The 21,372-nt window shown below is 42.9% G+C and overlaps 1 pseudogene; it reads right to left on the bottom strand.

The window, feature by feature from the left end:
- Positions 1 to 7,837: 7,837 nt before the first annotated feature.
- Positions 7,838 to 17,951, bottom strand: LOC121565568 (annotated as a pseudogene).
- Between the last annotated feature and the right edge of the window lie 3,421 nt (positions 17,952 to 21,372).

Genomic DNA, 21,372 nt, shown 5'->3' with positions numbered 1-21,372 from the left:
ATTATGAAGTGAATTGGTGTATTTACGTTATACTCCGCCTCTGGTCGACGGGAAATTGGTTTGGGGATAACCTCTTGATATGAGATTCATCTTTCAAGGCAACAAAAAGTTAGATGGAGATATTATTGATAATCATGTACAATGATTGGGCCGCGGTGCGGGGTGTTCATTTGTATAGCTAGTAGGCTGCAGTTAGCTGGAGGTTGGTGTTAATGCTGGATTGTTTCAGGCCACGTGGTACATCGTTGCTAAATGCTGAATGCTAATGCTTAAGGCTAAAGTGTGAATCATGCTACATCATGGTGGCTGAGGTGGATGCTAGTGCTAAATGTGTGTTGTGTCACCAGGTACTTTAGGCTAAGCTAAATGCTAATGCTACAGGCTAATTGTGTTGTGTGCTACATGCTAACGGATATCCTTAGAGATTCCATTGCGATGGGTTAAAGTCTCTTAAACTTGTTTATGTGTTTGTAAGTCGGGTTGTATGTTTTGTGAGCGCTGTTAAATGTTGTTTGACTAGAAGGGGGAAATGGGAAGTTACAGCTGGCTGTTATTCTTTCTGTTTGGGGAGAGAGTAGAGAATCATTCTTTCATGGGGAAAAGTATTTTTGAATGGTTGTGCGCATGCGTTAAATTTGCGACACTACAGTACCAAACGTGGGAGTTGGAGTTTATGACACGAGATTAGGACACGTTTTGGTTTACGGCACTAAATCTACGACATGTGGTCGTGCTGAGGCGAAGAAACAAAATGGGGGCGTAAGGTCCTATCTTTGGGGTTTCTTGGCAGGGGTTTAATAGGGGTTTCTTGCAGGGGTTTAATAGCTATCGGGAAGGAACGTTGGACATGAATCTTTTAAAATCGTTAAAGTAATTGTTATTTGAACGTTAAACTATTTGGCAAGATGTAGTAAAGTTATAAATCAAATATATGTTGACGGAGTATAATTAATTAAATTAAAAGACGATTAAAATTAAATGAAATGTTTTGGAGCGATTTATGAGGGTAAAATGATATTTGCGCATGCGTGGAATTCTGTAAAAACAACACATTGGTTAAACTGCAGGGGGAGACAGAGGAACACAGACGACGAAACAAATAGGCACAAGGAGATTTTAACACGATGATTCTAGTTTAAATGGTGGGGGGTTAAGATGAAACTTGTTTGGGACCTATTGAATTTATAAATTAAATATATGGTAACGGATTAGTCTTAGAGTGAATTAAATAATTAAATAACGAATAAAAATAAATGTTTTTGAGCGTTTTAGTTAGTTTTGAGTTTAGTCTTAGAGGGAATAAGGTAGAACGAATGAATATTGAATGGTTGGAAATACTCAGTGATGGCATGAACTACTAAAAGCTGTTCTTGTGTCTTTGTCCCTTGTCATGAGAGAGGGGGAGCGAGGAGATACAGGAAGTGATCACGTCACGTGGCAGAGGATCAAGTCAAAAAGGTTTTGGTACTGATTGTGGTTACAAGATCTTTCCCTAACAAGATATGTGATGTTATGACGATTTCGCATAAGCTTGGCAAACTGATTCATTAAAAATTGCATTTTGGAGGCTATGTGCATCACTGGGGTTTAATTACAGATGTGTTGGGAATCCAGGATGGATTGAGGATTCTTCTGTAAATTTATGATAATTAGAGCTAATAGAGCAAGGGGTTATGGGAATTGGAGTATTGAAGGGTTGTAAGGTTAGAAGGCTTTGTTTATGGGTATTTTAGTCTGAAGTTTACTAACTTCATTTACTTGCATTTGATGGGTTGTGGTAAGATAGCCAACACTAATTGATATTGGTTACATAGGAATAGGAATTGGGGTTAATTATTCAGGATGGTTAATGGATTTGTTTAGGTTATATTAAGAATTACAGGGGGGAAGCTTATATAACTTATATAGTCTAAAATAGGATAGTTCACAATAAAGGAATATAAAGGGCTTGATATAGGGGAAAATTGATTAAAATAGTCATTTTTGATCAAAGTAGGGTTAGAGTAGTGTTAGGAGAGACTAATGGCAGATGTTAGTACATCTTTCTCACATATGGATTCAGCAGAAAGACATCATCCAGGAGTGATTATTGCATCAGAAATATAGATTAATAATAGATAGGATACGAGCAGAAACAACGATGAAGATGAATTCAAAACTCCAGAAGTAAGAAGAACCGACATGTCTGGAAACGAAGAGAAGGAGGTTCAGAAAGATGAAGATGAAGAGAAACTGATGAAGAAAAGGATCCCAATAATAGGAGATGTCTGGAACGTGAAGGAGAAGGGGAAGTTAAAGAAGATGAGTGATGATGAAGAGGTTATGCATGGGTGGATATGACTCTGTGATCAGAAGGAAGTGGCAAGAGGAGAAACGAAGAAGGATACTGGAGACTTGATCTCTGATGAAAGTTGAACGAAGAAGGAGACAAGAGATTTGAGTTCTGATGAAGAAAGTGATGAAGATTTGGAGATTAAAGGTGTTCTATGTTCAAGAGGATTTTATCCTACAATGACTGGCAAAGAAGAAATAGGAGATATAGACCGAGGCGTATCAGGCCTGGAGGAAGAGACGACTTTGGGAGAGGTAAGGGAGCTAGAGGAACAGCTCGAGACGCTGAAGATACAGAAGAGACAAGGAGAAAACCTGCGGAGAACATTTTTAATCCCAAGAATTGGAGGAGAAGAAGAATACATTGAGGCAAAGATGCTGAAGAAAAGTAATAAGATGATGGAAGATGATATTTCAAGAACAGAACTTAGAAGATAACCTTTTGAAGAATACTGATAGGTCCACAACGAGAAGAACTGGACGAAGAAAACTCAATCAAAGACAACTTATAACTGGTGGTGGAGAAGAAGAAAAGTATGAAGAATCAGAGTGAATCAAATCAACAATCACTGTCACAGCTTCAACTGAACAATATCAAATGCAATTGTACCAGCAAAGGGGGGTACCAGATGTTCCCTATCCACAGCAACAAGTCAGGAGGAAACAAGAGAACATTTTTAAGGAAGATACAGGGGCAATTCAAGATCACCTGTTCTCCAGGTGAACACTAAATATTCTAGAGTGCCTAGAATATCCAGAAGGGGGGTATCAGCTGATAGCATCGATTAGAGAAGAAGAGAAAATAGCTAAAAGTAAAAACAACCGACTATTAGAAGTGATAGTGAATAGGGGAAAAACTTATCTGGGTTCAGCCTAAAGAGGTTAAACATATCACTCTGTAAAATAAACTAATTAGGTTAGGATAGGGGTTTGAAGTAGTAAAACAGTTTACTCTTCGGGAATCAATTGAGCTCTGCTATAGAAGTCAAATAGGAATTACAATAGACATACTAATATTAGGACAATATATCAAGGACATTGTGGGAAGAGATGCATGGTTTAAATTGAAGTGTTCGATCAGAGGCACACTGGACGACTGACTGTCTGGTGGAATATTTTAAGAAGTGGGGTTTTTGGGAATCATTTGCTTAAAATATAATATCATAGGAAGGATGATAATGTATTAGATTGCCTGTTAGACATTCTGTCTGGGAAATAGACTTAATAGAGTGACTGTTATTCTGGGTTACATCCTTACATCAAGAGATTTGAGGTTATGCTAAAAGGTGTTTAGTCGGTTTTGCCAAGTCTGTGTGTAATGAGTCAGAAGCAGGTGGGGAATTTTCCCAATCACATATTCTAAAATTTGGTGGTAAGACATTTTGTCAATAAGTCAGGGGAAAAGGTTTTAAATGTTATGAGAGAAAAGATTAGATTAAAATAAGTTAGGAGAACTAGGGGTGAAGGAACTCTGAGACAGTAAGCTAAGTTTCAAAGCTAGTAGTAAGAGAGAGAACAATGGTGAATGACACTGTACAGTAGGGAGATCAAGGTCATTATAGGTGTATTTTGTATAATCAGAAGGTTTAAAGTTTAGAGGTAGAACTGAAAGGGGGAAAAAGTGACACTAGTGGGGATGGATGGAAGTACAAGGAAAGAGTTCAAAGTCTTAGGGGAAAACTGGGGGAAAACTAGGAGTAAATAAGGACATTAACACTTCAGTCTATTACAACAACAGGGAGAAGCAATTTAACTCTTTCAACATTGATAGGTATTAAAGTCATAAATATATTGCATTTGATTATAAGGGAACCAATACAGCACCAATTTTAGGGGGAAAACACTTATTAGGGTTTAGGATGGGGACGTTCCTCCCATATGGAGAGATCATTATGGAGAATAAGTATTGTTATCAGGACCAGGAGTAAAAGGAGGTATAGTTGAGAAGAGGGTTAGGAGGGACTGTTCACTTATGTTGCGTAATGTTACAGAGAAAGGTCAGGGAGAATATATGTGTACTTATTTAGGGCAAGCATTAGAATCTGTTCCGGTTAGGAATTATTGGTTAAAGGGCTATGTAATTCATAAAGTAACGCTTACAATGGAAGATTTGAAGTCTGTAGAAGTTTCCACAGTCACAGAGGGAGTTAAGGATAAGTTTATTACAGTAGTCACTCCAACAGGGAATAATCGAATAGGATGTTGGTAGTTTCCCACTAGAGGGAATTAAGGGTTTTAATTCATCAACTAAATCAACAACGTTAATGGTAACTTTGGGAAGGGATTAATGATACGATGGTAATAGCAAATGTAATAAGGAGGACGACAACTTTTCTGAAATTAGAGGTAGCAAGAGGGACTCAGGAGGTTATGGAAAATAGGAGGGCAGAGAGAGAGCAATATAGATTAATCTGAAATGGAGAAGAGAGATTCATCATGGAAGCTGCAGGATGAGGTCTTTTGATTTTGATGACAGAGGGGGGGGGGCATCTGATCAGTGCTGCTCGTTCCTCTGTTGTGGAAATTAAAGATAGATTAACTCATTCTGTAAGAATCAGTGAGGAATCTTGAGGGTTGATGTCTGTTGGGGATGCCAGCCCAAGACGTGTTAGACGGTCGCGCGGCCTCTGGCGGGTCTGGGTCAGGGTTATGCTTTGTCATGACTGTGGTATCGGCAACAGTCATTGACCGATAAAATAATGTAGTTGTCAGAACAGTAGGGTTTAAGGGTTCTTGGGTAAATGGATTACCCTATGGGAATTGGTAGATGGAAAGTAAAGTCAGGTAACAGTGGAAACCTGAAGTATTCAGGTGAACCAGTGAGGATAAAAGTTGTTTTTGGTCTAATAAAATATATGAGGTAAGGGGTATGTTTATGGGAATATCATATTGGGATGTTATATGATAACTTTGGATAAGCATGAACATAAGGTTAGAGATGACAAATATAATGTAATTTTTTTTATATACCAGGTAGTAAGAAAAGCAGGACTTTGATGGTTAAAAGATTGGCTTTTGACTGACAGGGTGACTATGGGGAATCTTAGAGATATTTGGTGGGTTTGTGATGATAAAGTATATATATTTTTACCCTAGGGAGGGATAGGATTTGGGTATGTGTCAACGTTGAAGCTTCCATATGAGGCTTTTACTATTAAAAGAGAGCTAGCATCGGACACAGCTAAATCTAGGGTTAAAAGGGTGACATGGCTACATGTTATAGTCTTCAAGCCTATCATTGAAGGGTAGGTTTAAAGGAGAAGGGGGACTTCATTCATGGTATGGTGTAGCATTTGGAAGATATGAGGGATGCATTTGGATGCAAAATCAATTAGGCCAGTAGGGGGCAGTGATGGGGTACATTTTAAGGCACTGTGTAATATGTTACTGACCGTTGAGAAAGTTATGATATTGAGATAGGTTGGAGGAGTGGTGCCTGGAGGCAACACTCAGATGCCATTGTTGACTGTTCCGGATCTGGACGAAGAGGGACAAGTGGCCTACTGATGGATAAATATCATTTTGGATTATTTGATGATTTTTCAAGTTGTTTTTTCAATATTAGTATGATTTTTAGTATGATTTATGAATCAAAGGGGGGGATAGGTTAATGTGATTCATGCATCATTTATATATCATTGTTAGATTGTTAGTGGATATTGATGTTTAATTTCAAAATGTGGTTTTGCAAAAGATACTGTTTGGTCGTTTATTTTCTTGTCATTCCAGAAGCATTTGGGAGAACATGTGGAGATTGGAATACTGAAACAAAGACAATATGAAGGGACAATATGACTGGAGGAGATGAAACAAGGAGGGTGTGGCTGATTCCATCATCAACAAGTCCATTGGAGGAGGAGACTACGGAGGAGATGAAGTGTAGTGGACTACATTCCAGTGTCTGCAATGAAATATAGACATATTTGATGTGTAATACATAATTGTGTCATATTCTTAGGTATTGATTTTAGTAGAATGATGTTTGATGTTATTGAATGCAGATGAGGATCTTAGATGCTTTTGTTTATTTCGATGGGGTTTAGGGACAGAAGGTCTAGGAAGGGAGAGATTCATTGTACGATTCGATGGGTTGACCAGCCGTACAATGGATATTTCTGGATAGGATTTTGTTTAAAGGGGAAACATGTGTATTTAATGGCATCATAGTTTCAAATGTCTTAACATGATTTATGAGTTTATCTGGAGTACTGCGGTGGTTGCCTGGGGCAGAGGGACCGTGAGAGAATTTTACTGTCTTGATTGATTGATGGATGGATGGATTTGGAACAAAGGTTGCCGGACAGGTTTTTCGCTCTCACACTCCATAAATATTTATTCATAATTCATAGTAATGTGTTCACACTTCATAAACAGTTTATTCATAATTCATAGTAATGTGGTCACACTCCATAGAGATTTCTTCATATGTCATAGTAAGGTATTCACACTTCATAAACAGTTATTTCATAAGAAAGGTATTTACACTCTAGAGAAGAATGTTTTTGGTTTAAGGTTAAAAATACTCAATAAGATAAATTGTTACTGGTCATAATCCTATTGTTGTCGAGACTTTTTAGTTTTGTCTCGAAGGGGGGAATATGTAGTGTATTAAAATTATGTCTTTGTTAAATGTTTTTCATGAAGAAATGGAAGGTTGATTATTGCTATCCAGAGGGAAGGTTTTAGGTGTAATACCACATATCATAGACAGGAAGTGTATTGTAAAACTGGCCAGAAGAGGGAGCCATCTTGTTGCATTGGTTATAAATAGGGGTACACGAAGAAGATAGGGCAGAGCAGACATTAGAATTAGAGATCACTGCTCTCCTGGTGTCATGTCACCTGTTACTCATGCTGAAGCTTGTGATCTGAATAAACCTTATGATCAACGGTCAGTATGAGCAGACTCTTTAATTGATGGTAACACCTACGATTGACGTATACTACATAGGTTTAATAACGCAAATGTAAAAAGTCCTGTCGCTCACATACAAATGCAAAATCTAAATGGCACCCTATTCTTTATAGAGTACACTACTTTTGACCAGAACCCTATGGGCCCTGGTCTTAAGTAGTGTACTATAAAGGGAATAGGGTGCCATTGGGGATGGAAATTCTTTGAAATTACTCATGAGAGCAAATACTACGATTTTTTGGTTCCCACAGAGGGTCAGGAGCTTAAGACATGAATGACTTTATTAAAATGTTTGTTCATAAAAAATAAATGATTTCCCCTCCTCCCACATGGATTACAGACAAGAGGCTAGGTGCGTTCTGACTGTTTTAGTGTGCGGATAAACATGACCATCACTCTCATAAAACTTAAATGAAACATCACTCCTTATGTTTTTTCTCAGCCCAAAACGCTCAATCCCATTTCTACTGTCAAAACAGGTTTTGAAAAGGCTTCTTCCACATCTTTTGGTCCATGTCTGTTTTTCACTCAGTGAAGTGCTACTATCCCCTTGGACTACAGGTTATTGCCGTCATAAGGTGTCCGTCTGTCGGCTGGACAGTTTCTACCGTTTAGGACCTTTGTGGGTAAAGGTAAAGGTGGGGTATAGCAGCAGCAGTTCCTCTGAAGTCCAGTATCTGCTGGAAGGACACCTGGTGGTACGAGAGGATGAGTGTGGCCAGCCAGCCTGTTGTGCCTCCCCCTCTCCCTCCCTCCCTCCCTCCATTTCTCTCTCTCCATCTGCGGGACTCTTAAGGCTCCTGTGCGGACTGTCTCGGCTCGTGCCCTCCCAAAGCTGGCTGTGGTGATTTAAGACACGGTGTGTATGTGTGGATTTGTTTGTGGCCTCTGTCCCACTTCACTGTCCATCCGCCTGCCCTTGGCTCCCCTCCTGGGCAGCGACCACCACCCCCCTCAGTATGTCTCTGAGTCTGAGTCGTTGAGTTCCTCATCCTTGTAGAAGCCTCCATCGTGGTCGCGGTGGCCGATGTTGTTGAAGCTGCAGTAGGAGCTGTGCTCGCTGCGCAGCACGGGCAGGCTGTCGAAGGTCACACTCTTGGAGGGGCTGGTGGTGTAGTGGTTAATGGCACTGAAGGACAGGCTGGGCGCCGGGTTGCAGGGGGACACGGGCATCCTGGTGGCCAGGATCAGTGCCAGGCAGTCCGCCACGTCTTTGTTGGGGGCGCAGGCCAAGGCAGGCGTGTAACCTGAGGGGTTCAAACAGAACAGCAGAGGGTCACTTCAGGAGCATCACCGTTTACTACAACACTTTTGGTGAAAAACATGAAATAACAGCAGGCTAGGAGATACAAAGTTAAGACAATAACCAAGCAGTGGACTAGAGAGAAACATTTGTGGACACATTGAGAAGAGAAGTACAGAAGAAAACGGTGTTAGCGTTATGGATCTTACCATTCTCATCGACTGCGAGCACGCTAGCACCCTTCACTAGTAGCTCCTGAACCACCACCGTCAGACCATTTCTGGCTGCAACGTGTAACGGCCCGAGGAGAAAGTACCGTCAGATTAGCCAGCAGCAAATGAGGGTGCCTCCCAAATGCCAGACTATTCCCTATATAGTGCACTTCTTCTAATTATAATTATAATATGCCATTTAGCAGACGCTTTTATCGAAAGCGACTTACAGTCATGCGTGCATACATTTTTTTGTGTATGGGTGGTCCCGGGGATCGAACCCACTACCTTGGCGTTACAAGCGCCGTGCTCTACCAGCTGAGCTACAGAGGACCAATTCTTCTGGCCCAATTAATACAGCTGAACCATAGGTACGTCTGTAAGGCTGCGTTAGTCGAGTTGATGAGGTTCCTGTCTGTAATCTTCTCCAATATCAACAAAGCACTGGTTTCATGCCCCTTTAAAAACCAGAGTCAAAATTTTAACCAGAGAGAGCCAACTGTTCAGATGAACGTCATCTTCATGTGGGGATGCTCACCTTACTGCAGGCCAGATGAAGAGCAGTGTTCTTGACTGCATCCTGCAGGGTGAGCTCTGCTTTGGCACTGCTCACCAACAGCTCTGACACAGACAGAGAAACATAAAGAAACTCAATTAGGAAATGAAGCGACTTATTAAAATGTAAAACAGACATGTTGAACTTAAGCCGGCTGGGCGAGGCAAAGCGGAGGAGAGGGGGCTGCGTACCGACAGCGTTGGTTTGTCCGTTCTCAGCAGCCATCATGAGGGAGGTCTTCCCGGAGGCATCGGGGGAGTTGACCTGGGCGTTGTGGCCTAGCAGCAGCTGAAGACACTCCACGTGGTCCGTGAAAGCCGCCGCATGCAGGGGGGTCCTGGAGAGAGAGGAAACTTATTTCACCGACATCATGTAGGACTGTTATAAACAAGTTTGTTCAATTAACCCTGTTTATACCATAGAAATATAAAATCACTAATAGATGTATTAAAAGTAATCTACAATCCCTCATCCAACCCCAGAGGTCATTTTATTCCCCAGACAACATTATTCTCCAGAAGAAAAGGACTTTGTCATGTGCTGTAGTTACCGGGTTCTTGGTGTCAGTGGCGTTGACAATGGCCGGCCCCAGAGTGTCAATCAGCATCTCTGCAGCCCCCTCGTTGTCATTGATCACAGCACAGTGGAGGGGGCTGAACGAGTTGCCCTCGGTCTTGTGGAAAACCTCCTGTTCCAGCAGCACCTCTACACACGTGTCATGGCCTAGTGGAAGATTGATTCATACAGGAAAAAGATGACGTCGCTGCAGACCACAACAATACTCTCAGAGAAAGCTACACATCTGACAATGGTGAAGTCACAAAAGATGTTTTAGCTACAACATATGCTATGTCAATCCCTGACAAAGTCCTGTTTCAGTGTAAGGTCCTCCACTGAGAGTCATAACCCCTAATTCTGTTGTAGTCTTGTTCATTCCCCCACATGGCTCCATCCACACCAATCGAATGCTTTTCAAGCCACAAGAGGGAGTGAATGAGTGTACACTTCATGGAGGAGAGAACAGAGCTACAGTCCAGTTAGTCAGTACGTACCGTTGTATGGCCTGCCTAATTCAGGGACATGTTTACGGTGCTGAAGAGAGAAAATCAGAAAATATCTAGTGTTCCGTTAGTCCAGTACGTACCGTTGTAGCAGGCCCAGTGTAGTGGCGTGTAGCCCTGGTTGTCTGTGATGACGTGGAGGGTCTCCACTGACTAGGCGGCGTGTAGGAGCCCCCCCAGCACCCCGATGTGTCCGGATGCCGCCGCCAGGTGGACAGGGGTCCGCCCCTTACAGTCCCGAACCAGGAAGCTGGCGCTGTGCTGCAGCAGGGCCTCCACACACTCCTCATGACCCGTCACCGCCTGGGAGGAAGGACGGGGAGACAAGAATGGATTTGAAATAACTAATAATCAATGATATAATAATGAATCATCAATTATTACAAATGATGTCTGGAGACAGGTCCCCTACAGGGATGAATACACCACTAGCCATGGACAACTACTTTTCTGAAGATAATATGTATATTTGAGCCTCCCCGTCTCTTTCTGTGTGTGAGCGTATACAGCCAGCTCTCCTCCTCACCCCTCTGTGTAGCGCTGTTCTGCCCCACTTGTCTTTGGCTTCTACGCTGGCTCCCTTGTTGAGCAGTGAGTACAAATAGTCTGTGTGTCCGCTCAGCACCGACAGCATCAGAGGGGTTCTGATACACAAGACAACAAGGTCATATTACAAACTGGTAATAACCAGGCTGAGTCCCAAATGGCAACCTATTCCCTATATGGTACACTACTTTTGACCCGAGCCCATAGGGTTCTGGTTTAAAGTAGTGCACCAAGTAGGGCATAGGGTGCCATTTGGGACATAGACCTAGTGTCAAAATCTCTTTATTTCAGGAACTGTATCCAAAACCCAATTGACTTACTGTCCATTCCCGTCTTGAGCGTCCACTGCACTCTGGAGGTCAGCATTTCCAATCAGCAAACGCAAACACTCCGAATCACCGTTGGTAGCTAGAGGAGGATAAACAGAGAGGATATAAGAATGTGAGATGATTGACCGTTGGTAGCTAGAGGAGGATAAACAGAGAGGATATAAGAATGTGAGATGATTGACCGTTGGTAGCTAGAGGAGGCTAAACAGAGAGGATATAAGAATGTGAGATGATTGACCGTTGGTAGCTAGAGGAGGATAAACAGAGAGGATATAAGAATGTGAGATGATTGACCGTTGGTAGCTAGAGGAGGATAAACAGAGAGGATATAAGAATGTGAGATGATTGACCGTTGGTAGCTAGAGGAGGATAAACAGAGAGGATATAAGAATGTGAGATGATTGACCGTTGGTAGCTAGAGGAGGATAAACAGAGAGGATATAAGAATGTGAGATGATTGACCGTTGGTAGCTAGAGGAGGCTAAACAGAGAGGATATAAGAATGTGAGATGATTGACCGTTGGTAGCTAGAGGAGGCTAAACAGAGAGGATATGAGCTGATTGCTGGACGACTATTACCTTCACATGAACAGACAGATTTCTAGAACAGTGGTATTGGTAGATGACATCCTCATGATGTCAACACAGCAGATAATAAAACATTTTGGGGCTGAGGCCCTCGAAGCCTGTCACCTGCTAGCTGTGTACCTGGCTCTGGATAGAAGTCCCCCTGTGCACTGATCTAGGATCAGCTTACCCTCCCCAGATCCTCAGCAATAATGACAAAAAATGACCTTAGATCAGTGTGTAGTGGGCATTTTCACACTATGCTATATAATATCCCTAGAGTGGACATTGGCATCCTAGCAACATGACCAAACAAATGTACATCTTGGTAAGGAAAACGTTTGAATTACAGAATCTCTAGGTCTTACGTGATATCCTATGCGTACCTGCAGCGTGGATGGGGGTCCTCTTCAGGGTGAAGTCTTTAACCAGGATGGAGGCTCCCTGGTTGATGAGGACGTCAACACACTCCACATGGCCTTTAAAGGCAGCCAGGTCCAGAGGGGTGCGCCCCTGGCTGTTCCTCACGTCTAGATCCAGCAGAGACTGAACCAGGACCTCCATAGCATGGTGGTGGCCGTGGTACGCCTGAATGGAAACAAACACACAGTCTGAAGCAAAGTCCAGTGGTATGCCAGAACATATATACACTCCTAATATAATCAATGTCCTATAGTAGACCAGTGGTACGCCAGAACAGATATACACTCCTAATATAATCAATGTCCTATAGTAGACCAGTGGTATGCCTGAACAGATATACACTCCTAATATAATCAATGTCCTATAGTAGACCAGTGGTATGCCAGAACAGATATACACTCCTAATATAATCAATGTCCTATAGTAGACCAGTGGTACGCCTGAACAGATATACACTCCTAATATAATCAATGTCCTATAGTAGACCAGTGGTATGCCAGAACAGATATACACTCCTAATATAATCAATGTCCTATAGTAGACCAGTGGTGCGCCTGAACAGATATACACTCCTAATATAATCAATGTCCTATAGTAGACCAGTGGTATGCCTGAACAGAAACAGTCCTAGACCTCTAAAGTAGACCAGTGTCTCTCAAATCGGGTGCCCATTTTTTCTCCCGCCCAGTATCAACATGGAAGGTCCCTGCCAAGCGTGAGATTTAGAAACAAACACACTACTACTCCTCTGTTGGAGGTTGATTAACTCAAATGGCAAAATAAGGAAATCATCCTCATCATCACCATGTCAAAATATGCATGTATTTTACACTAATCAGGAACAGATAGGAACATGGTGTGTGAGTGTCTGGACAATCAACTTTTCGTGGAAAAACAACACCATGCCTGCATCCCAGATAGCACCCTATTTCCCATGTAGTGCAGTACTTTTGATCTGGGCCCATAAGGTTCTGGTCAAAAGTAGTGCACTAAATAGGGAATAGGGTGCCATTTGTCATGTGGCGAGACCCCTACAGGAGCAGGTAGGCTTTACTCACAGCTAAGTGTAGGGGGCTGATGGGAGCTCTGACATCAGAGTCGTTCAGGATGTCTGTCCCTGAGGTTTCCATTAGCTGGGGAAAGACAAGGACGGGCCAGTTTAGACTTGTAACATATTTACTTTGAAGGTTAGTCTAGTAGCATGTTTCATGTTGTAAATCTCAGTGACCAGCCCCTGCAGACATACTGGGGTGTTGCATTCGTATCTTAAACAAGCTAGTGTGAGGAAAAGTAACCAACTGGTACTTACCACATCTAAAGGTGTTTCACTTGCAATCTGGAAAAAGAACATCAAGAGTGACGATGCGGCCACGACAAACATGCAACCACACCTTAAAACCTACTGAATATCAACGTCTGTCCCAAATGGCACCCTATCCCCTATATAGTACATTACTTTTGACCAGAGCCCTATGGGCCCTACATCCATTTGGGACGCAGACAAAATGGTCTGTGAATGCAGGGCGTCTAGTCCCCTGTGGTTCTGACTCACCAGCTCCAGACAGAGGCGGTGTCCGTACGCAGACGAGTAATGGACTGCGTTGTAGCCATGATTGTCCCTGATCCCTGGGTTAGCGTCGTTTCGCAGCAAATATTCCAGACACCTAGAGGTCAGAGGTCAATAGTTCACTAATCATTATACCAACATCAAGACAGACAGATAAGCAAGCAGAGACACTTTCCCAAAGGAGACGTGGCCAAGCTTTCACACTGCAGATTTAACACTAGTATGTATTCAAACACGGCCAACAACATACTCTAGACTACAGTGAAATGTGAAAGGTCATGGCACCACAACATACTCTCCAGACTACAGTGAAATGTGAAAGGTCATGGCACCACAACATACTCTCCAGACTACAGTGAAATGTGAAAGGTCATGGCACCACAACATACTCTCCAGACTACAGTGAAATGTGAAAGGTCATGGCACCACAACATACTCTCTAGACTACAGTGAAATGTGAAAGGTCATGGCACCACAACATACTCTCCAGACTACAGTGAAATGTGAAAGGTCATGGCACCACAACATACTCTCCAGACTACAGTGAAATGTGAAAGGTCATGGCACCACAACATACTCTCCAGACTACAGTGAAATGTGAAAGGTCATGGCACCACAACATACTCTCTAGACTACAGTGAAATGTGAAAGGTCATGGCACCACAACATACTCTCTAGACTACAGTGAAATGTGAAAGGTCATGGCACCACAACATACTCTCCAGACTACAGTGAAATGTGAAAGGTCATGGCACCACAACATACTCTCCAGACTACAGTGAAATGTGAAAGGTCATGGCACCACAACATACTCTCTAGACTACAGTGAAATGTGAAAGGTCATGGCACCACAACACACACAACAGTAAGAGAGGTGTGAGACGTACTTTCCGTCTGTGTCGGAGGCAGCAGCGTAGTGGAGCGGGGTGCAACTCCTTTTATCCAGATCGTTCACACTGGCCCCAGACCCCACCAAGGCAAACAGACACTGGTAGTTACAATTGGCTGCCGCATAATGCAGAGGACTCCTAGAAGAACGCACAGAAACCATTCAACATCAACAACAGAAACAGCTTATTGGAGCTGTAAAACATTTACATTTTACATTTACGTCATTTAGCAGACACTCTTATCCAGTGCGACTTACAGGACCAGTCCACTCACCCAACAGCTGCTGCAGCATGTAAACAGGTCCTTCCAAAGTCGTCAGGGGTGTCTATATCAAAGCCTGATGAGAGGAGCTTCCGACAGCAGTCAGAGAACCCACTGAGAGCAGCCAGGTGGAGGGGGAACATCCCATGGACGCCTCGCCTGCAACACATTTTTACATTTTAGACTTTAAGCAGACACTCTTATCCAGAGCGACTTACAGTTGATTCAGCTAAGATTGGAAACAGCACCACATCACAGTCCTCATTAAACCCCACAGCAGATCAACACATCAGCATGCTGCAATGCCCTGTCTATCAACCCCCCACACACCACAATGTGTTGAGCATAGTCTCCAAGCGGGAATTCGGTCAATGACAGAATTGCAGATGCTTTGCATTTTTGCTGGAAACTGTGTGTGTTCTCACTTGGCTGTGTCAGCTCCGTTCGTGATGAGTGTATTGATGAGTAACTCATGGCCGTAGCGAGCAGAGATGTGCAGAGGTGTGTTTCCATTCTTTTCTTCACAGTCGATCTCAGCACCTACAGAACACACACACACACACACACACACACACACACACACACACACCCCGACACACACACACACGACACACACACAGACACACACACACACACACACACACCCACACACGTCAACCACTTGACCCTAGAGGCCTCATGAAGCTTCATGTTCAACCACATTGCAAGTAACATTGCTCTGTGCCAGTGAATCATGGTTTGAAGACAAAAGACAATGCTGAAGAGCCTACTGGTTCATATATATTCAGTTGAGAGCATTCACAGCGACTCACCATTCTGGATGATGGCTTGAGATCTGGAGAAGCGTCCGTGGATGGCCGTCATGTGGAGGGGGGTCTTTCCATCTTTACTCTGCAGATAGAAAGACAAAGATGGTTCACACGGCAGTCTGTGCTGCTGACCACAGGCAAAATCAAACACGTATTGGAGGAGCGCTTGATTGCATTTAGTTTGCATTGTTAGGCCTATTCCATTGGTATTTGAATGTAGACCAGGGCCAAATACTAAGCCATGTGCTGCGTCAGTGAGTGCGTCCCAAATGGCACCCTATTTATAAGTGCACTACTTTTTGAACCAAAGTAGTGCACTTATAAAGGGAACAGGGTGCCATTTGGGACACAGGCAGTGTCATCACGGCTCCTTGCTCTTCCTGTTATTTAGTTCAGACACAGTGTTGGTCATCCGGTCTCCTCACCTTGATGTTGACGAGGGCCCCGTTGCCCACCAGCAGCTCCAGGCAGAGCGGCCCATGGCGCGAGGCGGCCGTGGAGTGGAGTGGGGCGAAACCCTTCTAGTACACCTGGTTCACGTTGGCGCCGCACTCGATCAGCTCATTCACCACCACATCCTGCCCGTTGTAGCATGCCACGTGGAGGGGGGTGTTAACGTACCCATTGGGCTAATTTATCTGGAGGGAGCAAGGGAGGGAAAAGAGTGGAGAGAGAGAGAGAGAGGGGGGGGGGGGGAGAGAGAGAACAAAACAATACATTCCTGATCAGGGCACTTGGTTCTGAAAACCCCCTGGTCCAACCTCTCTCTCTTCATTACTTGGTTATGAAAACCCCCATGGTCCAACCTCTCTCTCTTCATTACTTGGTTATGAAAAACCCCTGGTCCAACCTCTCTCTCTTCATTACTTGGTTATGAAAACCCCCTGGTCCAACCTCTCTCTCAACATTACTTGGCTCTGAAAACCCCCTGGTCCAACCTCTCTCTCTTCATTACTTGGTTCTGAAAACCCCCTGGTCCAACCTCTCTCTCTTCATTACTTGGTTATGAAAACCCCCTGGTCCAACCTCTCTCTCTTCATTACTTGGTTATGAAACCCCCCTGGTCCAACCTCTCTCTCTTCATTACTTGGTTCTGAAACCCCCCTGGTCCAACCTCTCTCTCTTCATTACTTGGTTATGAAAACCCCCTGGTCCAACCTCTCTCTCTTCATTACTTGGTTCTGAAAACCCCCTGGTCCAACCTCTCTCTCTTCATTACTTGGTTATGAAAACCCCCTGGTCCAACCTCTCTCTCTTCATTACTTGGTTATGAAAACCCCCTGGTCCAACCTCTCTCTCTTCATTACTTGGTTCTGAAAACCCCCTGGTCCAACCTCTCTCTCTTCATTACTTGGTTCTGAAAACCCCCTGGTCCAACCTCTCTCTCTTCATTACTTGGTTCTGAAAACCCCCTGGTCCAACCTCTCTCTCTTCATTACTTGGTTCTGAAAACCCCCTGGTCCAACCTCTCTCTCTTCATTACTTGGTTCTGAAAACCCCCTGGTCCAACCTCTCTCTCTTCATTACTTGGTTATGAAAACCCCCTGGTCCAACCTCTCTCTCTTCATTACTTGGTTATGAAAACCCCCTGGTCCAACCTCTCTCTCTTCATTACTTGGTTATGAAAACCCCTGGTCCAACCTCTCTCTCTTCATTACTTGGTTATGAAAACCCCCTGGTCCAACCTCTCTCTCTTCATTACTTGGTTATGAAAACCCCCTGGTCCAACCTCTCTCTCTTCATTACTTGGTTCTGAAAACCCCCTGGTCCAACCTCTCTCTCTTCATTACTTGGTTCTGAAAACCCCCTGGTCCAACCTCTCTCTCTTCATTACTTGGTTATGAAAAACCCCTGGTCCAACCTCTCTCTCTTCATCACTTGGTTCTGAAAACCCCCTGTTCCAACCTCTCTCTCTTCATTACTTGTTTCTGAAAACCCCCTGGTCCAACCTCTCTCTCTTCATTACTTGGTTATGAAAACCCCCTGGTCCAACCTCTCTCTCTTCATTACTTGGTTATGAAAACCCCTGGTCCAACCTCTCTCTCTTCATTACTTGGTTATGAAAAACCCCTGGTCCAACCTCTCTCTCTTCATTACTTGGTTATGAAAACCCCCTGGTCCAAATCACTGGCTCTAACCTCTCTCTCTTCATTACTATTATGAAAACCCCCTACACATTTGAATGCGTGTTGACTCACATCCACACCAAGGTCCAGGAGGTACTTGACCACACTGATCATTCCACTGGAGGCTGCAGAATGGAGAGGGGTGTAGGCCTTCTTGTTTTTACAGGACACCTCTGATCCATGAGAGGCCAGCAGTCACCCTTAGAGAGAGAGGGGAAGAGAGAGAGAGAGAGAGAGAGAGAGAGAGAGAGAGAGAGAGAGAGAGAGAGAGAGAGGAGATAGTAGGGGGGTTAAGAGAGAAACAGAGATACAAACACAGAGAGATAGGCAGAGAGAGGGAGAGATAGATTAGTTTACAGTGGTACACAGCACCATAAGCAACACCTACATCATGTTAGTACAACTGAAAACATCTAATCAACCTACTTAGTACATGATTCTGACATAATAACACACTAGACGTGGCTCATACAGCTGAGCTGTGAGACTAACACACAGTCCATTCATTCATTCATTCTTGGTATAAAGGACATTAGGGTCAGAATGTAAATGATGTGGTAAACTCATCACCCATGTAAGCAGCCCAGTGGATTGCTCGGCGATCCTTCTTGTCAAAGGCATTAATGTTGGCTCCTCTGGAGAGAAGCAGCCTCACCATCTAACAGGGAGAGGAGAGAGAAACAAAACACAGGTTGAGGAAAACTAAACAGCAAAATCCACTAAATCTGGCTTCAAAGCCTTCCCTTTAAAATTATATATTTTGTATTCACAATGAATGAAAGATAACATGTAAAGACATGGTACATTTCTCCCCTTTTAGTCCCCCTTTGACCTCCCCCTCCCCCCAGAATGCCTCCAAACACATTTAAAAAGAAAGGGAAAGTAATTGAGTTACATGTCAGAAAACAAAACAAAAGTATACAACAACGTTACTTCAAGCAAAAATGTAATAGCCTAACAATTTCAGGTGATTAAGTGATTTTATAGGCCTATATAGTAGTAATCTCAAGGTGGGGCCAAGAGTACTAATCTGGAGGAAGTGTTTGGAGCTGTTCAAAATAGGATATCATCGGGTCCCAGGAGGAATAAAATGAGTTGGTTGACCCTCGAATGGTAACTTCATTTTTTCTCATTTTAGGAACAGCTTCAGATCTTTGAGCCAAAGAGAGGCTAAGGGAGGATTGATAGATTTCCAATCCAATAAAATCCTTCTGCGGGCTAACAGGGAGGCAAAGGCAATGGCATCTAGCTGTCTATTGATCAGAGAAGGATTGTTGTTTGGTACTCCAAAAATAGCAATTTCTGCACTAGGCTGCAACTTTATATCAAATGCTTCAGAAAGGGTTTTAAATAGTGGACAACTAATCTGCCAGACGGGGACAGGACCAGAACATTTGATTAGTCCCATTATCACTGAGTACTGTGGATGATGGTACATCAAAAGACAGAGGTGGGATACCCTGGTCAGGTGGAACAAACAGCCTACCCCTCCCAGTGCTTGCAAACTCAGGACTACCAAACGCTCTACTCCCAGGAGCTGACTGTACAATTGGTGTAAATGGAAGGACACCCCTCCCTCTACCCACACTAAAATCCCCAGCATAACATGTTTTATGGATTTGAGAATCTTCCATGGCTCAACAGAGCACTAAAATACAATGTAATTTAGTGCATTCAAATACCCCCAAAAAATAAATGCAATAAAACAAATTCATCCAAAACATACAAATAAGCACGAATACCTGTATCTAATGAATATGCTACATTCACTTTCACTGTTTACAGTATATATTCACTTACAGTAAACCATCAACAAATTCACATGCGCATGTCGTGCACCTCATCCACACGCACAGCTCCGGCGGTCGGCTTGAGCTGACCAGTCGGCAGGGTCACGTAATTAGGACACTGCCACAACTGGAATTCTGATGGTTGGATAATTTTTATTCGACCTGCACACGAAGAGACAACACACAATATGTTAGCTCTTGGTGCAGCCACAGCTCTCGGGCACCTTGCTAGTTGAAGGTCAGGCAAAGAGAACAGGTGCTGCATGCACACATTCAGTGCCTAACAACACACTATACAATACAAGTAAAATGATATACAACATAATTCTGACAAAATAAAAGACATAACTGCACACCACGAGACAACACACAATAGGTTAGCCCTTGGTGCAGCCACAGCTCTCGAGCACCTGCGTGAGCACATAGAAACTCACTCAAACACTGCCCCAAATACTCCCGAGTTACAATAGGTACCCTAATTAGCGAGCTCGGTGAAAGTTGTTGACATACATCTTTATATTGTCCACATTGTAACAAAACCTGTAGTTGCGTAACAGCACTTTGTGTAACTTTACCACAGTTTTATATTGACAAATTACGGCGCCAAGGACAACATACCTTGCTAGTTGAAGGTCAGGCAAAAGAGAACAATAACAGGGTACATAAATACAGATAACCCGCAATGGACCAAACCAAAATATACACAACTTTTACAATTAGGTGTAATTGCAATATAGATACATAAAAATGTTTGTACACCAAAAAATTACATTAGCTATCCAGCTGTAATTAAATAAAGAAACCACATTGAATTATTATTATTATTATACTTATTAACATCCCCTCTTGACCTGGCCTACTTGAACTGTCCTTGTGTGCAATTTGGTGCATAATCTAGGGGAACAACATCACACTACTACACATATAAATCAAGTCATACATGCTCTTATTTTTAACCTAGTAGTTTTGCAAAAGTGTAACCTGCGTCAATTCTAGGAAATATTGGAATAACGTGCTTAAGAGGAGCCCTGACACGCATAACAGGATAACACAACTACCACATTTTCAATTGACAATCATTGATTTAAATGGATGTGGTCAATATATTTGTATAGACATATATACTAATTTAATTTAACTTGTAAGCCAAGGTTGGATTAGTAGATCTATGCAACATGCACCTGGATAACCGCGTCATGAATCGGAACGGGCTCCAACGTCCTCATATACACATTATGACAAAACAAAGATCTTAATATTTCACGAAATAAAGACATAGAAGAAAACAGGTTCTAGAAACTCAATTTCTCCATGGCAATAGAATGTAAACATGTAAATTGCTCCAAACATATCCAAATATCGCCTACAACTCAATTCTCAGCGCAGCATATTGGACGACTCCACAGGCATTGATCATTCGCGACTTTAAGTCATTCCTGTTATCTCTAGAGCATCCCGTATATTTATAGCGCTGCATTTCGTCCCCCTCTGACCATGGATAGGGTTGGGAGCATTCCTGAGTTCACTTATGGTCCCACTAAGGTAATCTTAGGAGATATTCCTTTTGGCATACTGTAAATGCCTGTGCATAATGTACCTAATAAAGCATATTTGTTTTAATTATCTTCAAAGGAATTCTGTAGAAGCAGCCTTTATTTGCAGACTCTGCAGGCCTGCTGGGAGGAAGCATATTACAATAAACAGGTAAGATTCACCCAACAAAAACAGTAACCACAGAAAAAAAG

The sequence above is a fragment of the Coregonus clupeaformis genome, unplaced genomic scaffold, assembly GCF_020615455.1.
Source record: "Coregonus clupeaformis isolate EN_2021a unplaced genomic scaffold, ASM2061545v1 scaf0457, whole genome shotgun sequence".
In the NCBI taxonomy this organism is placed as follows: Eukaryota; Metazoa; Chordata; class Actinopteri; order Salmoniformes; family Salmonidae; genus Coregonus; species Coregonus clupeaformis.
This window is presented reverse-complemented; position numbering and strand designations above follow the sequence as displayed.